We start from the raw sequence: 21,612 nt of genomic DNA on the forward strand, positions 1-21,612 counted from the left end.
AAGTGGTGTGACTTTGCCTGTGTTTTGGGGGATACCTCCAGTGGCAGAGGGAGGATGGGTTTCACGCAGAAGAGAGACAGAGGGAGAAGAGGCAAAGACTACTGAAACAGCCAAAGCAGGAAAGAATGAAAGCCTGCTCTAGAACAGAGTCAGTAAGGATGGAGAGCTGGACAGGGCTGGAGAGGGGAAGTAGAAATAGCAGGACGTGGTATACTGAAATATCAGGAGTCAAAAGTCAAAATAATCCCAAGGACTCCATGTCGCACTATGGGCTAGATGGTTGTGTCCAATTCAAAAGACTGTGGGACAGAAAAAATGTTCTTGTTTTGGTTCCGGTGGGCACGGGAAGATACGAATGTATGGACATGTTGAGTTTGAGGAGCCTCTGAGGTGATTAGAAAGGCATCCACTGGTAGATGCAATAAAGTCCTAGCGTTTAGGCAAAAGTCAGGAGTCTGAAACACAGACCTAAACATCATTGGCATTCTGGCTGTCTTTCAAGGTAGTCAAGCAGAGCGTGTAAATTGAGGGGAAGGTCAAGGATGGAGTCCATGGGCACAGAAAGGGAAGGACAGCTCACGGAGCTGTCAGAGAGAGGGGAATGTGGCTGGAGCACTGGTCGAGGAAGAACACACATTTTAACTTTGTGGCCGCACGTGAGATTCTGACTCCTCAAGATTTCTTTCCTCGTCATATATATGAGAAGGATTTTATCTCCATTTGATTTCGTGATGAACAGCTAAGTACACATTTGTGAAGAATACAGAGTCTGGGAGATGGCACTGGAAGCACCAATGATGTATGATGGGGACACTTTCTGTATCACTGTCCTGACAGCATCGACTCTGGCACAAGACTACATGTGTCTTTTGTATGACTTGTCACTGCTGAAGGATTAGCCTCTTCACCTCCACTGCTTCTCAAGAGGCACCACCCTACTCCTGGCCATGTACCAAATCATGCTGGCTTCACAAGGCATTCTCAGCATCCCACATTGTTAAGTGTGAGACGTCGGTTGCTCCACCAGGTTTTACAATCGTCTAAAAGAATCTTACTTCAGATGCACCCTCATGATCTGAGTATTTGCAAAAGACACAGGGCAGCTATAAATTTACCCATTTTAAGGATGTGTAATCACAGAAGACAGATGAGCCATGCATTATAATTTTTATCTCTGTGTCTTGCTAGCTATAGGACATCAGACACATTACTTAAGCTTTATGATTGCCAGTTTCCTCATCTGAAAAATAGGGATGATCTTTAACTGGATGCTACTGAGTACCAACCCTGCATCCATTTTCCCTTCTTAATAAGACCCCAGTTTTGCCAGGTATCCACCTCTTCCCTTAGAGGCATGACCTTCGGGGCAGCTAATCCCACCCTTAACTCCAGAAGTAGACCTAATTGACTTAAGAATAATTACATTTGGCTTTCTAAAGACTGATTCAGAAACAGGCTAAATTCTGAACACTAACGTGTAATAGAAAATCTATAGCAGATATTTGGGGAAATTGTTCTCACTTTTGAGAGAGAGCCATGCAAAGAGATAATCTTACTCTGAACTTTGCTGTGTTTGGCTGTGATATCTGAAACTACTGCCACCATCTTGCTTCTAGCTTAAGAGTAAAGCCAATGTAGGGATGGCAGAAGAGAGAGAGAAAAAGTAAGCTTGCACTTGACAATTTAAATCACTGAGTCAACCAACTCTGCAGATTGCTCTAATTTTGGACTTCTTGTCCTGAGAGAGAATGAATTTCCTCATCATTTAAGCTGACTTCTTTTGGAATTTCAAATATTGTAATGGACAAAGTAGTGGTATCCACTTCTTAGCATTGCAGAGAAAATTACATGAAACCTGTGAAGGGCTTGGAATGCAGGAAGTCCTCTAGCTATGGCTACCATTGTATTGGTCCATTACTTCCATTTCAACTCACCTTCCATGTCAGTTACTCTTTGCAGAAAAGTTCCACCGTGTAGGGCTCACCTTGGGAAAATGTCACTTGAATTCTACATATCATTTTGTTCTACAGTCTTGAAGTTAGTGAACCATGATATCCACAAATTGAGGACTCATATCATATGTATGGGACTGAGCATATTTCGTGAGCATATCTCACTGAACCCTTAAATTAATCCAGAATCAAATGCTCACTTTTAATATCTCACTTTACAGAGGCTAAAACTTTGTCTAGAGAAATGGACCTGAATCTAGGTTTATACTTGCAAGCCCAAAGTTTATACCTACTGTTTTGCTTTTGAATGCTGAAATGATCGATTTCACAGACATCTGTGAAGGAACAGGCGTCTCCTGCAGCTCAGCCATGTATAAAAACTTTTGCAAATGGGTTCTCCTGTCTGTGATGGGACAGGAGGCTAGGTGGGGCCAGCAGAGATACAGAGGATTGAAGCTATTTAGATTTAATCAAAACGTCAAGAAAGCATTCTACAAGAGGATGGGCAGAAGCGAGAATGCTGAGATGCATGTGACTGGGCTGAGCAGGTTAAACGCTGAGCTCACTGGAAAGGAGCATGGACGCTCAGAACACTGTAAAGATCAGAGAAGGCCAGTGAGTAAGTTTCCTGTGTCAGGCAAAAAAAAAAAAAAAAAACATACATTGATTCTAATTTAGCCTAAATAGAGTTATCTATAATGAGCTGGCATAAGGTCATTTCTGATTTGAAATATGTTATATGTGCAGCATGTATGTTGTCATACAAAGACAAGTAGAAAGAAACATAGCAATGTTTTGTGGAGATTGGATGGTGAAATTGTGGATATTTTTATTTATCTGCTTTGGGTTTTTTCCATATTTTCCAAATCCCCTAACCAAAATTATTTTATATGCAGTAATTATATAATTAGAAAAATAATGACATACATATTTATGTGTGCATGTATGTGTGCACACTCACACACATCTACTTCACATTAACCACACTTCTGCTGGGCCAGTCCAGCTTTGGTCATGTCCTCTCTTCTGCCCAGGCTTTCCTCTCCTATAACCACTTACCACGTTCTGGCTTGTCTCCCTGAGGAAGTGAGCTCCTCCCTTGAGGGGAGGGGGACAATCTAGAGATGCACCCTGACCCTAACCAGCTGTCTTGTTCCAGAGACCACAGAGTGAGGATGGGAGACGGCACGCTGGGAAAAGCAGAGGGGACAACATGCTCGATAACAGCTCCGCAGGGGCTCCTTGATCAATCTGTGAGAGCTGGGAGGTGAGCGTGACTGATGAACTATTCTAAGACGTAATTAGGAGAAAAAGGAAGGATTCTCTGAAAATTCAATAAAACTGGAAAGGGACAAAAGTAGCATTTCAACACATACATTGTTCTTGATGTTAGAAAATACCTAACCAGTGAATTCAGTCTTTTTCTTACATTTAGGAACAGGGAAGTGGTGTAGGCAGTGGGGAGAAAGGGAAGCTAGGAGGGAGAAAGGGAGGAAAAAAGAACACCATCAACCAGCAAAGAATGCTTCTCTCCCTTAAAAATCAGTGTCAGAGTCAAAAAAAGAAATTACCTTAACAGCCAGCTCCAGGATTCTCTTTAGAAAACTGTTTCATCTTAATACAGCAGTGTGTGAGACTATGAGAACAGGAATTAGCAGGAGATATGGCAATAAAAGCTATGATGTGGACATCATGGACTTTTAAGAAAAAGTGCACTCAATATTCAACTGAGATTATATGCCTTTCAATATGGAAATTCCCCTCTGAGTCCCTCAGAGCTGTTGGTAAAACCTACTTAAACACACATTCAAGACTCTGGAGAAATAGTAGGTCTTTGGAAATTGAAAGGACTGAGTTCTATGATGAGGTTGATACAGAAGTAAGACCCGGGAAACCAAGGATGAATCCTCAATAGACTAAATGTATTGAGCAGAAGGAGGATCCCAAGTCCAAAAGTCACACCCATGGTAATCATCCAGCCTGGAGTGTTACTGTGTGTGAGCATGGATGGACTAGTTTAATCCTCACACTCACCTTGCAAAGTGGAGACCATTCTTATCTCCATGTTACAAATGAGGAAGGAGAGGCACAGATGGGTTAATCATACCTTGTATAGCCCATGCTCCTAATCGCAAAGCTGAACTGCCCCTCCCAAAAAGAGCCTACATTCCAGGAACTCACAAGAGGCTATTGGACTTCCCTTGCATTTTTGGATGGCAGTGAGTTTCTTGTTTTTCCATATTTGAACCGGCACGATGGACCCAACTGACATTTGGGCCAAAGGGGCATAACATAATAATTATAGTCAGACACCCCAGTTTTCCTTTCTAATTTCTATCTTTGTGACCTTGGAAAAGTCATGGATCTCCTCTGATCTGCGGCTTTATCTTCAATGAAGCAGTAGGCTAGTAAGAAGACCCACTTCATAAGGTCATCTAAGTAATAAATCACCTAATGAGCCTGAAGCATGGAACATAGGGAACAGCATATAAATTACCAATCAATGGAGCCTTTCGTTTGTTCTCTGCAGTTAAAATGCATACTGATGCTGAGAGCTCCAGCTAACAGCTGCCAACCAGCAAACCTGCTAAGGCCATATCAGGTGCACCGTCTGTAAATGCAAAACATCTGGCTCACTTCATACAGGCCACTAGGGTTTCAGTCAAATAAAATAAATACAGGCCTGAAGAAAATTTAGGGAAAATATGCACTCAAAAGTTCACTTTAATGCACGATTGTATGAACTGAATATTAAAATGGGAAATAAAAAGTTCCTGCCACTGTCTGAATATACTGCAATTAGTTGCAATCTGAAGTTGACACAATACTGTTTTTCCAAGGATTAAAGTTTCTTATTCCAAGTTCAAGACATATGTTGAGGCTTTGGGTTCTTTCTCCCACCAGGATTTTTATAGAGGAGCCTGAATTAAGATTAAATAAACATATAACAAACTCATATCACATTTTTAGTTCAGGAAAAAAAAAAAAAATGAAAGCCTGAATCAGTCAACCCACCTCTCTCCTTCCAGCTGGGCCATAAATGTCAGTTGTTCTACTTAAACAGAAACAGAGGGCCTGTCTCATGTCTCCATGGGAGCCAAGTGAGATGAGAAACCAGAGAAAAGAGGCGATTGTTTCAAAAACTGCAATGCTGGGTGTACTTGGAGTTCTCAAAAAGCAATAATTGCTGAACATCAGATTTTGAGCTATCAAAAGACTTCTGTTCAGGAGTCAAACCTCATCCCACAGCAGGGCTTTAATGACATGTGATGTGAATAGAAAAGTTTCTATACAATTTCTTTCTTAAAACATTCTAGGGAAAATACCAAAGCTGGCAAAAGAGAATCATTTAATGGAAAGGAAATGATAAAACTCTTCCAGCTTTCAAAAATCTCTGAAACCCATCCCGCACAGTGAGCTGAGTGGTGGGGTCACATGGATTCACATTAAGGATAACAAGTGTAAAACTGAATATCCAGAAAATAATTTTCCTTTTAAAAAGTTGTGTATGGAATATGTCTTAAATGAAGAAGAACTTCTGTTTAAAAAAGAAAAGAAAGAAAGAAGAAATTCAATGATTTTCAGAATTCCAAATGGCTTGGACTCAATTTATCCTCTGGAAACAAGATCATCAAAACGCTCACGAAACACATGAAGGTCCCACTGGTACTTCCCAAATCGTCCGGAGTAGATACAAGCTAACCTTTAACAGCAGTGCCCTAGCAACTTCTTCATCAGCTTTTTCAGCCTTTGTCCGAGAACGGGACGATCCCAGGTGCCATTTCTAGGATTCCCACAACTGAAGGAAAGTAAAGCTGCTAAGGATGTCTGTTGAATAGCTTAGTAATAAAGGCAGAGGTATATCTCCTCAACAGACCTAAGCCCCACTCCGACTAAGATGCCCCTCCTCTGTGTGTGACCATCCCTGTGTCACGCTTCACACTGAGGTCACACTCAGGACAGGAGACACAGTTCTCAGAATATTCAGCAATCCCATGCTGGGCGGGGCAAAATCCTTGGAACAAGAAATCTAACGAAACAGAAATCACGTTGAAAGTGTTTTGAAACAGTGAATTTTGTGTATGTCAAACAGAGGATCTTTTGATTTCATTTGTTTTTTTTTTAAGCTTGTGGGCAGAATGGTCTGATGTGCCACTTCTGTGGGTGTTTTCAGCAAGTTCACCCAGTATGAAATTCTACCCTAGGAGCTTTCTCCTTCAAAAAGAACACATTCCTCCATCTCTGCCTCCTTCTGCACACGCAGAGCTTAGTAATTCTGCAGAAATGTTCTTCTACCAGAGGGAGAGGGTATCCAGAGGTCACTGAAAGGTTCGCCCACCCAGAGATCACTCCCCATCAAGCTTTTCAATTAGAATCAACTGTTGGAAGACAGGGATGTCACATGGGCATGTCTGGGTAGAGGGCTGCAGCAAGGGTGGTAGGGACAAGATGGAGAGCAGAAAAGCTGCTTGGGCTTCACAATGGGGCTCTCTGAGACCCTCAGGGCTGGGATGAACAGGCACAATCAGGAACTGGAGTGAGGAGAGAAGCCAAAGACTTGTATTTCTTCCTTCTTAATTACTTGTCCCCAAAAAGCCCAGCCAAGACCAGGAAACAAGACTGTACCAGAGCATGAACCTACACTGCAACATGTTCTCATGTTACAATGAAAACATAATAGACTGGGGGAATCACAGCCCCCTCACAGAGCAGACCTGAATAACTTTAGAATCACAGAAGTGCAACAGCATATTCAAAGACTATTAGGGTATTTAAGGATCCAGTTCAGGAGTTGTTAACATTTGAGAAGCCATGGACCACTTCCTGGAATAGGACCAAAGTAATGAGCCTTCCCCAGAAAAGTGCCCATGTACACCAAGATATAACACACTGCCAACTATCCTATCTTGGAGGGACAAGATTCTGAAGCCCTCTGGATCATGAGCAAAAGACTTCTAATCCAGCCACCTCCCACTTTTCCTATCCCATTATAAAATGAGAGAGCAGAGGGCCAATGGGTAAGATAATCTCTCGTTTTGAATAGCCAGAGCTGCATCAGAGCCAAAGCTAGCTCCATCTTCCTCGATTCCTAAAGCAGAATTTTTCCACTGCTTTGTAAATTATTCAAAGATTTTTTTATCCTTTTTATTCATTTTTATCTCAGGTCTAAGACACTTACAATAAAAATCAGTGTCTTCCACTGCCACTCAACCCTAAAGGGGCCACAGGACGAAATGTAAGAGAATCTAGACAATTAAACAAGTGCATCCTTCTTTTATATGCAATATTTTTTTAAACCCTGGGAAAAGACTGTTCTGGTGATAGCTACTTGGATAGTCTTAATTTCAGTACCCATTTTTCCCTGACAAGTCCCTCCTGGGTGTGACCTTCCGTACTCAAACCACCCACCACATAACCTGCTGGCTGGACACCTTTCTGAAGCACTTTCATCTTCTTCTCATTAGTGTTCAGCTGAGAACTCTGTCCCTTTTCTCTCTATTCAGACGTGTGCTGTCGTTCTTTCCAGATCAACGGCAAATGTTCCAAGTTGTCATGGAGCCAAACTCCCCGCTTGCCCCTGACTAATAAATCCTCTTGAAATCCAGGCCCAAAATGTCAGCTATCTTATTGTGAAGGGCCCCTTTAGATAACAAAGCAGGACTTTGGGTGGGCTCTCATAGAACTTCAGAGTATTTGGCTAACAATGCTAATTGAAAGTTACTGTGGACCAATATTTTTTGGATCCCTTTCTCCCTTCACTTTGCAAGAGCAAGGACTAGTCCTTAGAGAGGCAAAGATTCTAGGAAAAAGTAGAACACCGGTTGCATAAAAAAAATTTTTAACCAAGTATGCAGAATGTAAATCTCTCCAAGACTGGTCATTATCCACGGGTGCTATCATCATTGCTTAATGGGAGAGGCAGCATAGAACAAAAATGCAGGTCCTTGGGGTACTGGCTGGGCCTGTCCCAGGGAGGGAAGGCCCTGGTGCCAGGTCAGATCATTCCAGGCCATCAAAGGTGACCATCCTAAGCTTTGCCGTGACTTCCTACTTGTGCTCATTTCATCTGCCCTTCCCCTAAAAGCTTTTCACAGCCCAGAGGGTACACACAGCCGAGCCAACTTCGGGGGCCCCCACATTTGGAAAACCATATGTTAAAACCCCAAAGTCTGATTTGGCTTCCAAGGGTCACTTGAATGCATGAATCTGCAGGAAATACACCTATCCTAACCACCCCAGAGCAGCTTAGAGCCCAGAACACCCGGGATCATCCCATTTCTCACATGGGAGGACCTGCAGACACCCCGGTGCTGAGCATTGCCAGGCACAGGGCAGAGCTGCCCATGGGAGGGCCTCACCAGCAGAGAGGGGAGAAGGGCGGGCATGGTGCCTCTGCGTGCATGCCTGACGGTGTGCCCTGGAGTGGCTCCTGGAGGTCCTGGCCCTGGCTTAGCTTTCCAGAGCTCACTCTTAGCTGCCTACAACCTCACCAAGGAGAAGAACCTCTCAAGATCCAATCCTCAATTCACCAACAGCTCAGCCTTCCTTAAGACCAAACCCACCCTCTCACCTTCCCCTCCTTGCCTGGGTGACTGCTTCCATCAACCTCACTAGGTTCTGTGTTCTAGATCATTTACCACTGCCCCTTTTCTTCCAGTGTGTTGATAGCGTAAATCATAGGACTGCCTACTCCCCTCAGGATCTTTCCTTCCCATTTTTAAGAGTGCATTTTTGGCAATTCCACTTCTGGTATATATCCCCAAACAACTGAAAGCAGGGACTAGAACACTGATGTTTAAAGCAACATTATTCACAAGAGCCAAAATGCAGAGGCAATCCCAGTTTGACAGATGAATGGATAAACAAAGTGTGATATATATTAATACATACAATAGTGTATTATTTACATATTAAAAGGAATAAAATTTTGACAAATGCTACAACATGGATGACCCCTGAAGACATTTTGCTAAGTGAAATAAGCCAGTCAGAAAAGGACAAATACTGTATGCTTCCACCTATGTGGGTTATCTAGAGTATAAAAAATCATACAGATAAAAGAACAGGGGTTGTCAGGGACTGGGAGGACAGGGAATGGTGGGTTCTTTTATAATGGGTATGGAGTTTCAGTTTGGAAAGATGAAAAAGATGGATGATGATGGTTGCAGAATACAAGAGCAAACTTAATGTCTTTGAATTATACACTTTAAAAGGATAAATTTTATGTTCTATATATTTTGCCACAATTATTTTTAATAAGTTTGAAGAGTCTGTATTTGGAAGCAAAGTAACACTAACAAAAAATAAATCAAAATGTCACCTCTTTGGATCATAGGTACCGAATGCAATGCTACTGAAATTGAAGAGGGAAGTCATTTCTTGGGCTTCCCCTCACATTTCACTTCCCCATTGTGCTTCGGCAGCTGCCCTCAAGTTGCCAGTGGCTCCTGGAGGCCTGGGAAGCATGACACGGCTGTGGGCGTGAGAACATCCCCGCCAGTCCCGGGAGATGCCATCTTTCCCATGTGTCTCTGCTGAGATGATAAGAATTCACAGTGTGACATTCTGAGAAAGAATTACATAAAAGCAATTTTCCTCAGTACTATTTCTGGAGCGTGTCTGAGTCACTCCCTGCCTTCTGAAGTGTTTGCATCGCTAATGAAGGCTTTCAATGCACAATACAGCAAGAATCCTTCAAAATTCTATTGAGATGGAGAATAAAAAATCTGCTGTTTCATTTTTATGTTCATCCTGAAGGGTTAGAAACAACTAGATGAAAGAAGCACTTATTCACTAGGTGTTTTCTACCAAGCCTGGGAAGTACTACCTCCATGTACCCAACCACCCCTCCCCCAGTAACAGTTAATGACTCTAAGAGCTTATTGCGTCAGTAATGAGAAAAAGAGTGACTTGCTCCTTAGAGGCAGGGCCAGTTTATGTTTTGTGCAGAACTGGAAACTGGTATTGACCATGACATTTACAATGACCACTATGGTAACTGCTCTAAGTTTGGAGGACCTCAAAGTTGAATGTCTCCTAAAACCTCAATTGAAAAGACACTTTACGTAGACTAGAACTCCAGCCCAAAAGCTTCTCATGGACCGACTGTTCACAGGATAGTCCATTATCAAAGGATTTGTTCAAATTAAGACCTGCTTTCCTCTCTAGCTCTCTGCAGGAATGAAATAAGCATGCATATGAGGCTATTTGGAAAAATGCAACTTACTACCCATGCAGAAAGAATTCTACCAGCCCCCTTTGTAGAGAGGAAACTGACACATGAAGACATCAAAGATGCACCAAGACATCAAAGCAAGGCTGCTTTTAGTGGCTTCAAGACCTTCACTTTTCCTCAACTCCTCTCACATTCTAAATCCCCAAAACTCAAGGGATACCCACTTACTTAAAGGAACTGAGATTCCTCAGTCTGTTCAGTAAGGAGACACAGACCAAGGCAATTAGCCACAGAGAACTTCTTCCTCCTCCCCCTTCTACACATGACCCATGTGACAGGTAAGCTCCCTTACTTGGAAAGCAGCAATGGTCCCTTTCTGAAGGGGGCTCTGACTTGTAATGAAGTCCCCTGACAATGCCCTACCTCCTTCCTCCTTGTGTCCAGGTGGTTCCTGTCTGAGTTACTGTTGTCTTACTTGTCCCTCTGGACAGCACTGTCACCAAACAGAACATCATTTCAGGAGTCCTTTCTGCCACTGATGCCTAAGCTAGCTATTCATTTCCTTCCCCCATTTCTATTGACTTCTTGAACTATCAGAGAAAGGGCCAATACTAGAGATGCAGCCCAATCCCTGAGAACTTTAGTGACATGTCCAAGGTCACAAAGAGTGACATGGTTAGTGGCATAGTGTTTTTCTTCTCATCACTCTATCTTTTATCTCTAACTCAGTACCAGACATATAGTTTGCACTCAATTTCTATTTGATATACTCAGTGAATGATTTTCATATCTTCCATGGAACTAATCATTCTTTCTTGACAGGAGGTGGGACAGGGAAGAGAAATGAAAACCACCATTATTACTCTTCATTTGGCCAGCAGATGAGAGGACCAGGCACTTGGAGCTGAAGGATCCAAGGGTGCCCTCACTATTCTGAAGGTCACTTTTCCTGTCTTTTACACATCTAGATATGGTCACACTTTGTGTAGTTTGTGAATGAGCACCATGCCTTGCCCTTAGTCTTGAATGGGAAATTATGAAATTGTGCAAACACATACACACATAAGCGTGCAAATACACACACACACAAGCCCAACGTGTTGGGGATAGAGAGCGCAGAGGCAAAAACGTAACAACTGCCTCTCGCAGGGAGGGATGGCTGGTGGTGAAAAAGACCAGGAGTGCCAGCCAAGGACTGCAATTTCTGAGCCAAGTCCCGGGGGCAGTCACCGTTGCAGGAGCCATGTTCCTCATTTGCTGGTGAAAATGAAATTGAAGAAGAGCAAACTCTTAATTACTGCTATGAAATTCCAAACCCCGCGCACGCTTCATCAAGGCTGGGAAAAATGGTGTTGCCCTCCGGCATGGTGCTTCCCAGACCCGAGGGCAGGCTCCCCCTGTGAATGGAGCACAGAAAACCTGCTTCCCTTGTGTGAAGAATGGTCCTGAACAACCTTGAACAGTAAAGACCACTTGCGGCAGGAGTCTCTCTGGAGCCACCGAAGTTGCGGGCAGCTCTGCTTGGCCATGGATTCTGCTTCATGTCTGAACTTGACAGATATGGACTTGGTTGCTTGCTGAAGTTCTGTATGTGGCTGGCAAAGCCTTTGACCATTTCAGAGGCCATGTGCTATTTGAGTGAAGAATGACACTGTGATTTTCAATATAATTTACTATAAACTATACTTCAAAATTCTTTCCAAACCTTAGTGCATTTAAATGAATAAAATTATTGCCTTCTGTCTTCCTTTGCCAAAGAAAATTACAGACGGGCCAGTCCTGGTGTGGTCCTATCCTTTCTCTGCCAGATGACTAAGTGTTTTATCACCCAGCTTTTCTGTAAAGGCAGAATCAATGCAGACAGAAGGAAAAGGTGGCCCATTGTGACCACTGTCATTTTTCTTATCTCTATATATTGGCTTTTTATTTGAGGTCGGGGGGCCTGAAACCCTCTAAGAGGAGGTGGCAAAACTAAAAATATGGTAAAAACTTGTTCAGACTTAAAGAAAGCAAAATTACAAGTTGTGGCTTAAATTCTCACAAGGAATGGTATCCAAAGAGCTTATTATATTTTCAAGATAGAGTCAAGTCTGACACATAGATATTCAAAAGCATTTCTTTCATCTAAAGCTTGACAAATGCAATGTATCAGAGTTAAAATGAAAAGACATCTGAGGATAGGTTTTCTTCTACTCAGAGAAATGGACAAGACAAAGCTTTTAAGTGGGCTCCACTGGGCACTCAACCTGGCTGAAATAGCACTGGCAAAGTCTCCCACAGCCTCAACAGCATGTTGACATTCAGGGACTTTTCATGCTTCAAAATCTAAGTGACAAGCTTATCTCATCAAAACTACTGCCATCCTCAAAACCAAAAGACCCTTGGCACAGGTGGCTAAAAAGGAAGAAAATGTTTCAAAACCACAGTGAACATGAAAAAAAAAAATGGAAATCAAAATAAAAAGGATGTTTGAACTTGAATTCATGGTTCTTTACAGGCTTTTCCATCATTCATTCATTCCTGCATCAGGCTGCTAGGGGATTGGGGGCAGCACCAGATAGCAGATGAGAAAACCAAGGCTGAGATACCTCAGGGCAAGTCTAGGGTTTTGGACCAAATGCCAGACCTTATGGCTGGAAGTATCACCAGAGCTGCCTCCCCTTCCGAATTCTGAGTGGCATCTGAAGATGCCACTGAGTGACTCTGAGACAAGATTCAACACCTACAGCCATGGGCCAACTCCAGCTGTGGCGCTGGAGAAGACTTGAGAGTCCCCTGGACTGCAAGGAGATCAAACCAGTCAATCCTAAAGGAGATCAGTCCTGAACAGTCATTAGAAGGACTGATGCTGAAACTCTAATATCTTCGCCACCTGATGTGAAGAGCCGACTCATTAGAAAAGACCCTGATGCTGGGAAAGATTGAAGGCAGGAAGAGAAGGGGACGACAGAGGATGAGATGGTTCAATGGCATCACTGACTCAATGGACGTGAGTTTGAGCAAGCTCCGGGAGATGGTGAAGGACAGGGTCGCAAAGAGTTGCATACAACTGAGTGACTGAACAACAAACAAGCCAAGAATGGTTTTCACATATTTAAATCAAAAGAAGGATATTTTACCACATGCAAGAATTACCTGAAAATTAAAATGCTTTGGTGTCCATAAACAAAGTTTCATTGGAACATGGCCCCACTTGTTTCTTTACATACTGTCTGTGGCTGAGTTTTAAAACTACAACAGCAGAGTTGAGTAGTTGCAACAGAGACTTTACAGCCCCCAGGGTCTAAGATATTTACTATCTGGCCCTTTAAAAAAAAAAAAAAGGGCTTCGCAAGTGGCACTAGTGGTAAAGAACACACCTGCCAATGCAGGGGACATAAGAGACCCAGGTTGGATCTCTGGGCCAGGAAGGTCCCCTGGAGGGGGCATGGCAACTCACTCCAGTATTCTTGCTGGGAGAACTCCATGGACAAAGGAGCCTGGCAAGCTACAGTCTATGGGGTCACAAAGAGCCAGACACGACTGAAGCGACATAGCGTGCCTTTAAAGAAAAGTTGCCTCTCTCTCCCTCTAAGATCACTGAGGGAAAGAGTAAAGAGCAGAGAGTATTCTGGGCGGTTCTATCTGGGATCAGGAGGAAAGAGGCTGTTTTCCCCATTAAAGATTCCTTCACCAAGGAGGAGAACCCAGAGGCCAAACTGCTCTTGGATGCTGAGGCCTGAAAGAAACTGCTCTGTCATGGGATTCTGATTCCTCTGGCTGTGCAGCCATTAAAGTCAATGATCTGTGCATTTTCAGCTGCTGCATTCAAGTTCCTTGGGCCCCCCTATTACCTCATGGTAAACAGCAGACTGTGATCATATAAATGTGTAATTACATCAGCTAAACACAGATGAGGGAAAAAGAGGCCAATGGGGCCCCGTTTTGTGGTGTTGGACTGTGTAACCTGTCAGACATTCCAAACACATACCCCGGGGCCAGAACTCTGGACTTGCCTTGTTGATAAAAGGATCTGCCCTAGATGAGCATCACTGGGATTGAAGGATTTAATGCTGCCCTATTCTTACAACACTCAGGCTGAGTGTCAGGCAATCAGGGATTTGGGGGTAGTTGGGGCTTCTCCACTGACTGTCCCACAGAGCTTCGCACCCAAGCATGCAGTGCTTCCCAGAGCTCACAGAATGTTGCCCCACTTGGGGGAGAGAGGGAAGACAATGTAGGATTGTTTGCCAACAACAAGTTTGACTCATCCCTTTGTTAAACTGGATCTACAAAGCTGCCGCATCTGTGTATGCTCTGGAGTCAGCACAATTGGCATTGTTTACAGCCCCATTTGTTGTGGCTGCTTCATGCGCACAGATTTAGCAGGGGTAGAGATTTCCACATTAAAGTCATTCTTCGAGTGCTTGGGGGTTGGTTCATCTTTGCCTACCATGCTCCTGGACTGGACAGCCCGGCCTGGAATAATCTGGGGATATTGGACAGCCAATCCTATAGGACAGCCAGTGTCTTGAGTACGAGAATGAGCAGGCATCTTGAGATGGAGGGAAGAGGCCAAAGGAGCACACTGACACAGTGGACATGTGCTGACATAGTTCTAGCTTACAGCCCTAGTTTTTCCAACAAAAAACATTCTAAAAATCCAATCTGCACCTTGGAAATGCTTGAATTCTAAGTCCTAAAGAAAAAGAGTTCTGGAACTCTTTAGAAAGGAAGGAAGGGAGGGAGGGAGGGAGGGAGGGAGGGAGGGGAGGGAAGGGAAGGGTGTGATGGGTTTCAGGATGTTAGATTGACTGGGGTAAACTATAAGGATGGAAGGGGTGGCAACAGCCATTTTGCAGTAAACACGTACCTTCTCCTAGTTATTCAAACACTAGTCTAGGCACTGCTATGAAGGGATTTTAGGGCTCAAATTAAGGTCCTTAATCAACTGCCTTTAAACAAAATTATGTTGATAGACCTGACTTAACCAGTGTATGCCTTTTAAATAGAGCATGGCATTCCCTGAGTCACGTACCAATAGCATCTGGGTGTTCAACTGCTCTCCCCTCACTGGCACTTCTGTCCCTCTAACAGCTTCAGCCTGTGCCTGTGGGGTCCAACTTGCTCTTGATCATCACTTCTTAGATCTATCTACCCATGGATTCCAGCTTCAACAGTCGTGCAAGCCAGTTCCTTGTAGTTATCTATCTCCTACCGGTTCTGGATCTCTGGTTGAACTTGACTCACACAGAGAACAAGGAAGGCTATCCATGCAAATCAGGATGAGATCACATGATGTCATAAAGTCCACCAACAAAATTGTTCTTGATTTTTTACCTGCTTCACCCCCACCCTTACCTAAGGGATGTGATACTTTTCTGTCTAAACCATGGCTCACTTGGGCCCTGATTTTCAATAAGGGGATTAGTAGGAGACTACAGCAGAAGACTCAGAGACTGTGTCATTAACAAAGCCTCTAGAAATTTCTGCTACCCTCCTCCCACACCTAGGATGAGAATCTCTGCAGCCAAGAGTGTCTGCGAGGTAGACAAGGGAACTTTGGTCTCTTTTCTTCCCTAGGTAATCTGTTCATCCAAAGGTATATCAAGTTGGAAGAATGCTAGAACCAGGCAATGATGGAGCAGTCATACCACTAGATCTAGATTCAGCACAAGCTTTTGTCTATTCTCCCCATTTCCAGTATGAGAGCAGGAATGATTAGGCCTAACCAGGATGGTTTTTTTTTTTTTTTTTTTTTTTTTTTATTAGTTGGCATATTCCTCACCTACTCAGTAAAACATCAAGAAAGAACACTTTGGTAATCTGGGTCCTACCATTCCTACTGGCCTTAGGGCAGGCTGAGAGAAGTATATAGTTTTGTGTGGTGGGGTAGGGGGGGTGTGTGGCCTTCAACACTGGCCCATCCTGGGATCCTCGGATTTCCTAGGAAAAGGAGAGCACCCCTCAGTGGCAGAAGAGAAAAAAGAAGGGGAGGGGTGAGCAGGGATGGGAAAGAGCCCCATTTCTTTCAGCTCCCCCATTCAATTTCCAGACTTGTATTCAGGGAGTCCTCAGAATCCAGGTGGAAGTCCCTGAGGCTAGAAACGCCTGTGTTTGATTTTATGTTTATGTTGGGCACAGACATATCAACAGGCCCTTAGAAACACAGCTTAGGAGGTCTCTGCTTGTTGTTTACCTCCGAAATGACCAAGAAGAGGCTGACATGCAAGTAGTATGTTTTGAATGATGTGCTAATTTAAAATCTTCTGTATGAGAAGACATGGAATGCACAGTTCCTATCAGAGTTCCGGTGGTTTGGCGGCAGAGGCCCTCAGCTGAAGTCAGCATCACGAGCAGAGTGTCTGCTCCTCTTTCCGCCCTTGAGTGTGCAGACCTCAACAGGCTGCACTTGCTGACCCACTCAGTCACAGTGCAGAAATAGTATTTTCATGCTTGCTTTGTGAACATGCTTTCTTTTCTAAAGGAAAAGAAAATACTAGTTCTTGCTAAAGATAAAGATCTTCTAAAGGTTCTTTATCTTCAGCAAGAACTATTTCTTAGTTCTTGGAATTAGACTATAGGATAATATCAATTTGGGAACAAATTTTTGGCTAAGACTCTTATTTGGCTGGATCAAGTTTCTGGAAAGTAAAAAAAAAATAAAATAAAAAGAAAGAAAGAAAACATTTCAGACAAAGCATTCCCTTGTATTTAGTTGATTCAAAATCAACTTTATCAAATGAGGGGAGAATGAAACTGATCATGTGAATACTATTCCTGAAAAGAAAGGTTCAATTTTTTACCAATTAAAAATATATTGGTTAACATATAAACACCCACACACATACCCCCTCAGGCTCATCAAAAGCCAAAGGAGTCATACACTCACACAACAAGCCTTTTGCCTTTCTGAAAACTAAAACAATTATAATTATTACAGAAGTAATCCCAAATCCTGGTAGTTTCCATGAGGTTTATGAACTTTCCTGTAAAACAGGCTTTGTGTCTGTGATTAATATATTTCTGAACCAAAAATTGAGACACGATGTCTGACACAGAATTTTCAGGGGGAAGAGAAGATGGTTCCAGGAAATCCTGGACACGTGGTTGCCGTAGTGATGCCACGTGTATTGATAGAATAGCACCAATTTTTATAGTTCAGCAGTTATAAGAATTATATTCTATATATTCCTTACATCCCTCTTCCTCCAAAGGTCTAGAAGATTACTGGTCATGCAACAGGGCTCAGTATGCTTGGATTCTATTTTATGCTTTATAAGATATTTTTACCTTTTCTTTTTTCATTTAAAAATCATCAAAAGTATCAACATGAAAGCAAAGAAGCAATTATGACTGTACCTATTTTATTGAAAGTACTATTATAAGGACCTACCTACAGGGAACTCTACTGAATACTTGGTAATGACCTAAATGGGAAAAGAATCTAAAAAAGAGTAGATATATGTATATGCATAAGTGATACACTTTGCAGTACAGCAGAAACTAATACAATATTGTAAAATCAACTATAGGCTAATAAAATTTTTTAAAAGTATTATTAAATTCCTCATTCTGCTTTTATAGACAAAGTGGCAGGATGCCAAAGGTCATACAAATGGGAAATGGCAGAACTGTAACTCATAAACACTCATTGATTAATGAATTGATTGATTCAAGAAACTGCTCTTTATTACCTATGTAACTGGCAAAGACAAGAATCAAACTGTATGCTTAGCTGATGTAGTTAGCTGTGCATTCCCTGGTAGCTCTGCAATGAGCATACAAGCTGGAATCCAGCAAAATTAAAAGTTGCTGCTGCTTAAAAGACAGCTGTGAAAATGAAATGAGAATGCATACTTTGAGAAAATATGCACAAAATGCATATCTGATAATGGACTGGTACCCAGAATACATAAAGAACTCTCAAAGCTTAATAAGAAAACAAACAACCTTAATTAAAAATAGGCAAAGGATTTGAAGAAACACCTCATCAAAGAGATGTGGATGGCAAACAGGAACATAAAAAAGACCCTCAAAACTATTAGTCATTAGGGAAATGCACATGAAAATTGCACTGAGATACCACAATAAACCTAATAGAATGTAAACAGACAAACAAAAAAGGTGGCATGACCACGGGCTAGTGAGGATGCGGAGCACCGGGAACGCTCATACACTGCCAGTGGGCATAAAAAGGTCCACTTTGGGAAACTCTTCAGCAACTTCTTAGAAAGTTAAACATAAATTTCCACACAATCCAGCAACACCCATCCCTAGGTATCCTTGCAAAGGAAATTAGAATTGATATTCACATAAAAACTATAAAAAATGTTTATAGCATCTTTAATCATCATTGTCAAAAACTGGAAACAATACAACTAGGAGAGAGGAATTACGGTACATCTATAAATTGGACCACTACTCAGAAGTAAAAAGGAACAAACTACTCACACATGCAACAACATGGATGAATCTCAAAACAGTGCTTTAAGTGAAAGAAGTGAGACACAAAAGGCTAAATACTGTAGGGTTCCATGTTTATGACATTGTTGAAAAGAGAAAGATCAATGGTTTCCAGGGTGTACGGTGGAGGGGCAAAATTTATTATAAAGAGGCATGATGGGACTTTCCTAAGGGCTTTGAAAATATCTGTAACTTGACTTTTGTGGAATTACATGACTATATATGTTTTCAAAATTTACAGAACTACATACTTAAACTGGGAGAGTTTTACTGTATGTAAATGATACCTCAATAAACCTTACTTTTTTAAAAAGTGAGAACAAGTATTTTTTTTGCACCAAAAAACACAAAGTCCTATTAAGTGACAAGTCAGTTTAACACTAATTGATGTCTGTAAGATACAAAGAAGGTAAATATCTGGCTCTTTGTATGATTTTGATCATATTTATATAAGTTTTCATATATTTGGAAGAAAACCAATTATCCTAGATTATCAACAAAAAAAATATTTATATAGATGCCAGAGAAGGTGATTTAGGATATAAACCATTCCCTATATATAGTGAGGCTTTCCTCATATGTCAGTTGGTAAAGAATCTGCCTGCAATGCAGAGACCTGGGTTTGATTCCTGGGTCGGGAAGATCCTCTGGAGAAGGAAATGGCAACCCACTCCAGTATTCTTGCCTGGAGAATCCTGTGGATAGAGGATCCTGGCAGGCTACCATCCATGGGATCACAAGAGTCAGACACGACTTAGCAACTAAACCACAACCATCAGAGTGGACCAAATGGTCACCCAACAAGATACATCCACACCCTAATCCTCAAAACCTATGAATGTTACCTAATATACAAAAGAAGGAATATTACCTAATACAGGAGAAGGTGTGATTAAGTTCATCTTGAGACGAGGATTATCTGGGTCTGCCTTAAACACAACCACATGTACCTTTCTAAGAAAGGAACTGTGTGGTGCACAGAGGAGAGGCTGTGTGAAGGTGGAGGCCACGTGAAGACCGGAGTGATGCAGCCACCAGAGCTAGAAGAGGCATGAGCCGCTGGAAGGAACACAGCCCTGTCATCTTGATTGCAGCTTGGTGAAACTGATCTTGGACTCTGGCCTCCCAAATTATAAGAGAATAAATTTCTGTTGCTTTAAGCCACCAAGTTTACTGGCTTCTTATTTTGTTACAGAGGCTATAGGAAATGAATATAAACATCATGATGATATGGTCATGTAAGGGCTGGACACGAATTTGAGCAAATTATGGGTGATTGTGGAGTACAGAGGAGCCTGGTGTGCTATAGTCCATAGGGCCACAAAGAGCCAGACACAGCTTATTGACTGAACGACAATATAAGGACATGAGTACATATGCCCAACTCAGCCACAAGAAGCAGGCCCTACATGAATTGTTCTTGGATTGTACTGACCAAGGTACCCTGTGGCTTTGATTGTTCCCTACTCTTCACCATCCATCTGGCGGTGAGCCTGCCCAGAGAAAGAAGTAGAACCCCAGGGACTACAGTAGAAGCTGCTGCTTGCACACCCAACATCCATCCTCCCTTTGTCCTTACTAAGAGACACCTACACAGTTAGACTCTGCAATAGACAAACCACATTTCCAAACATCCCTTTTAGATACAGGTGGCGAATGAGATTTAAGTAGACGTTATTGGCAAAAGCTGCAAAGAAAGGTCTTCAAAAGAAAATTGATTCTACTGAAATGCAAGTGGCTTTACTCACCCTGCTTCCCTTCTTCCTGATGTCTGTAAGGCAGAAGTGATGGATAGAGCTCCGACAGCCATCTCTTGATGGTGAGGTGACCTTGAACATAGAAGGCATGTTCTAAGGATAGAGAAGGAAAAAGATAAAAGGAGACTGAGTTCCTAAGGACCACAGAGTTGCTCTACTAGTTCTAGGCTGCTTGTTTCTATTTCACGTGAAATAAAATGCAAAAGGGCCTTATTTTGGAAGGCCATTGTTATTTTGAGCCTTTGTTAGTAGAAGCCAGAAGCAATTCCTAACTGATTGGAATTAAATAAGGATCTAATTAGCTTTATTAAATAATACCAAAAACTACAAAGTTAAAAATGAAAAGTTGTGGATAGCCTGATTTCTCTCCCCTGATTTAGTTCTCTTGAGAACAAATGTGTCGATATCATAAAAAATCCCTATTATTTTAATCTGCTAATCTTTGCTTTTTTTCTTTTTCAGTTAATCTGTAAATAAATGGAAATGTACAAGTTACTTATAAGTCACATCACTCTATGTCCCCAAAACTGCATGAAGAAAGTACCCAGCCCTGTTCCTTGTTCCAAATAAGGAAAAAAAATTACATTAGGATCCAAATTACTATTACTAATTCCCATCTTCTTATATTAGTACCCAGTGTATGCAAAGAGGCTTCCCAGGTGGCACTAGTGGTAAAGAACCCACCTGCTAACGCACAAGGCATAAGTGATGCAAGTTTGATCCCTGGATGGGGAAGATCCCCTGGAGAAGGGCATAGCAACTGACTCCAGTACTCTTGAGCCTGGAGAATCCCATGGACAGAGGAGCCTTGAGGGCTAGAGCCCATAGGGTCACAAAGACTTGGACACGACAAAAGTGACTTAACACACACATAGTGTACTTAAAGAGCACCGAAACATTTTCTCACTAAACTATGTAGTTTTGCATTTTGTAGAGGCTGGCTGACTTATATGGATTCTAAAAAATTCAGACAACTTTCTTCTGATCATTAAAAACAAATCTGCAAAACAGGTAGAGAGATGTAAACTCTAAAATCTTTAAAAAAAAAAAAAAAAAAAAAGTAAAGTCCCAAATAAGGAGAATAGGGAAAATTACTGAGTGAAGTGATTAAAAGCAAATTTATAAAAAAGATACCTAGAATTAAAACAATGATTTAAATAAGGATAAGGATAAAAGAACCTCCTAAGGTTATAAAACATAAGAGGACCAGCAGCCCATAAGATTGATCACCTGTGGGCCTGAATCTCCTTGGCCTTTCTTGTGTTTACAAGAGCCCCATTCA

General features: G+C 42.0%; 1 long non-coding RNA gene across 1 annotated transcript in view; it reads right to left on the reverse strand.

Moving 5' to 3' along the window:
- Window positions 1–21,612, reverse strand: part of LOC133046561 (uncharacterized) — a 68,059-nt gene that overhangs the window by 39,819 nt on the left and 6,628 nt on the right. The window contains exon 2 of the long non-coding RNA XR_009690533.1: window positions 20,322–20,423. This is a non-coding gene — a long non-coding RNA (uncharacterized LOC133046561). The remainder of the gene's footprint in view (window positions 1–20,321; window positions 20,424–21,612) is intronic.

The sequence above is a fragment of the Dama dama genome, chromosome 25 (assembly GCF_033118175.1).
Source record: "Dama dama isolate Ldn47 chromosome 25, ASM3311817v1, whole genome shotgun sequence".
In the NCBI taxonomy this organism is placed as follows: Eukaryota; Metazoa; Chordata; class Mammalia; order Artiodactyla; family Cervidae; genus Dama; species Dama dama.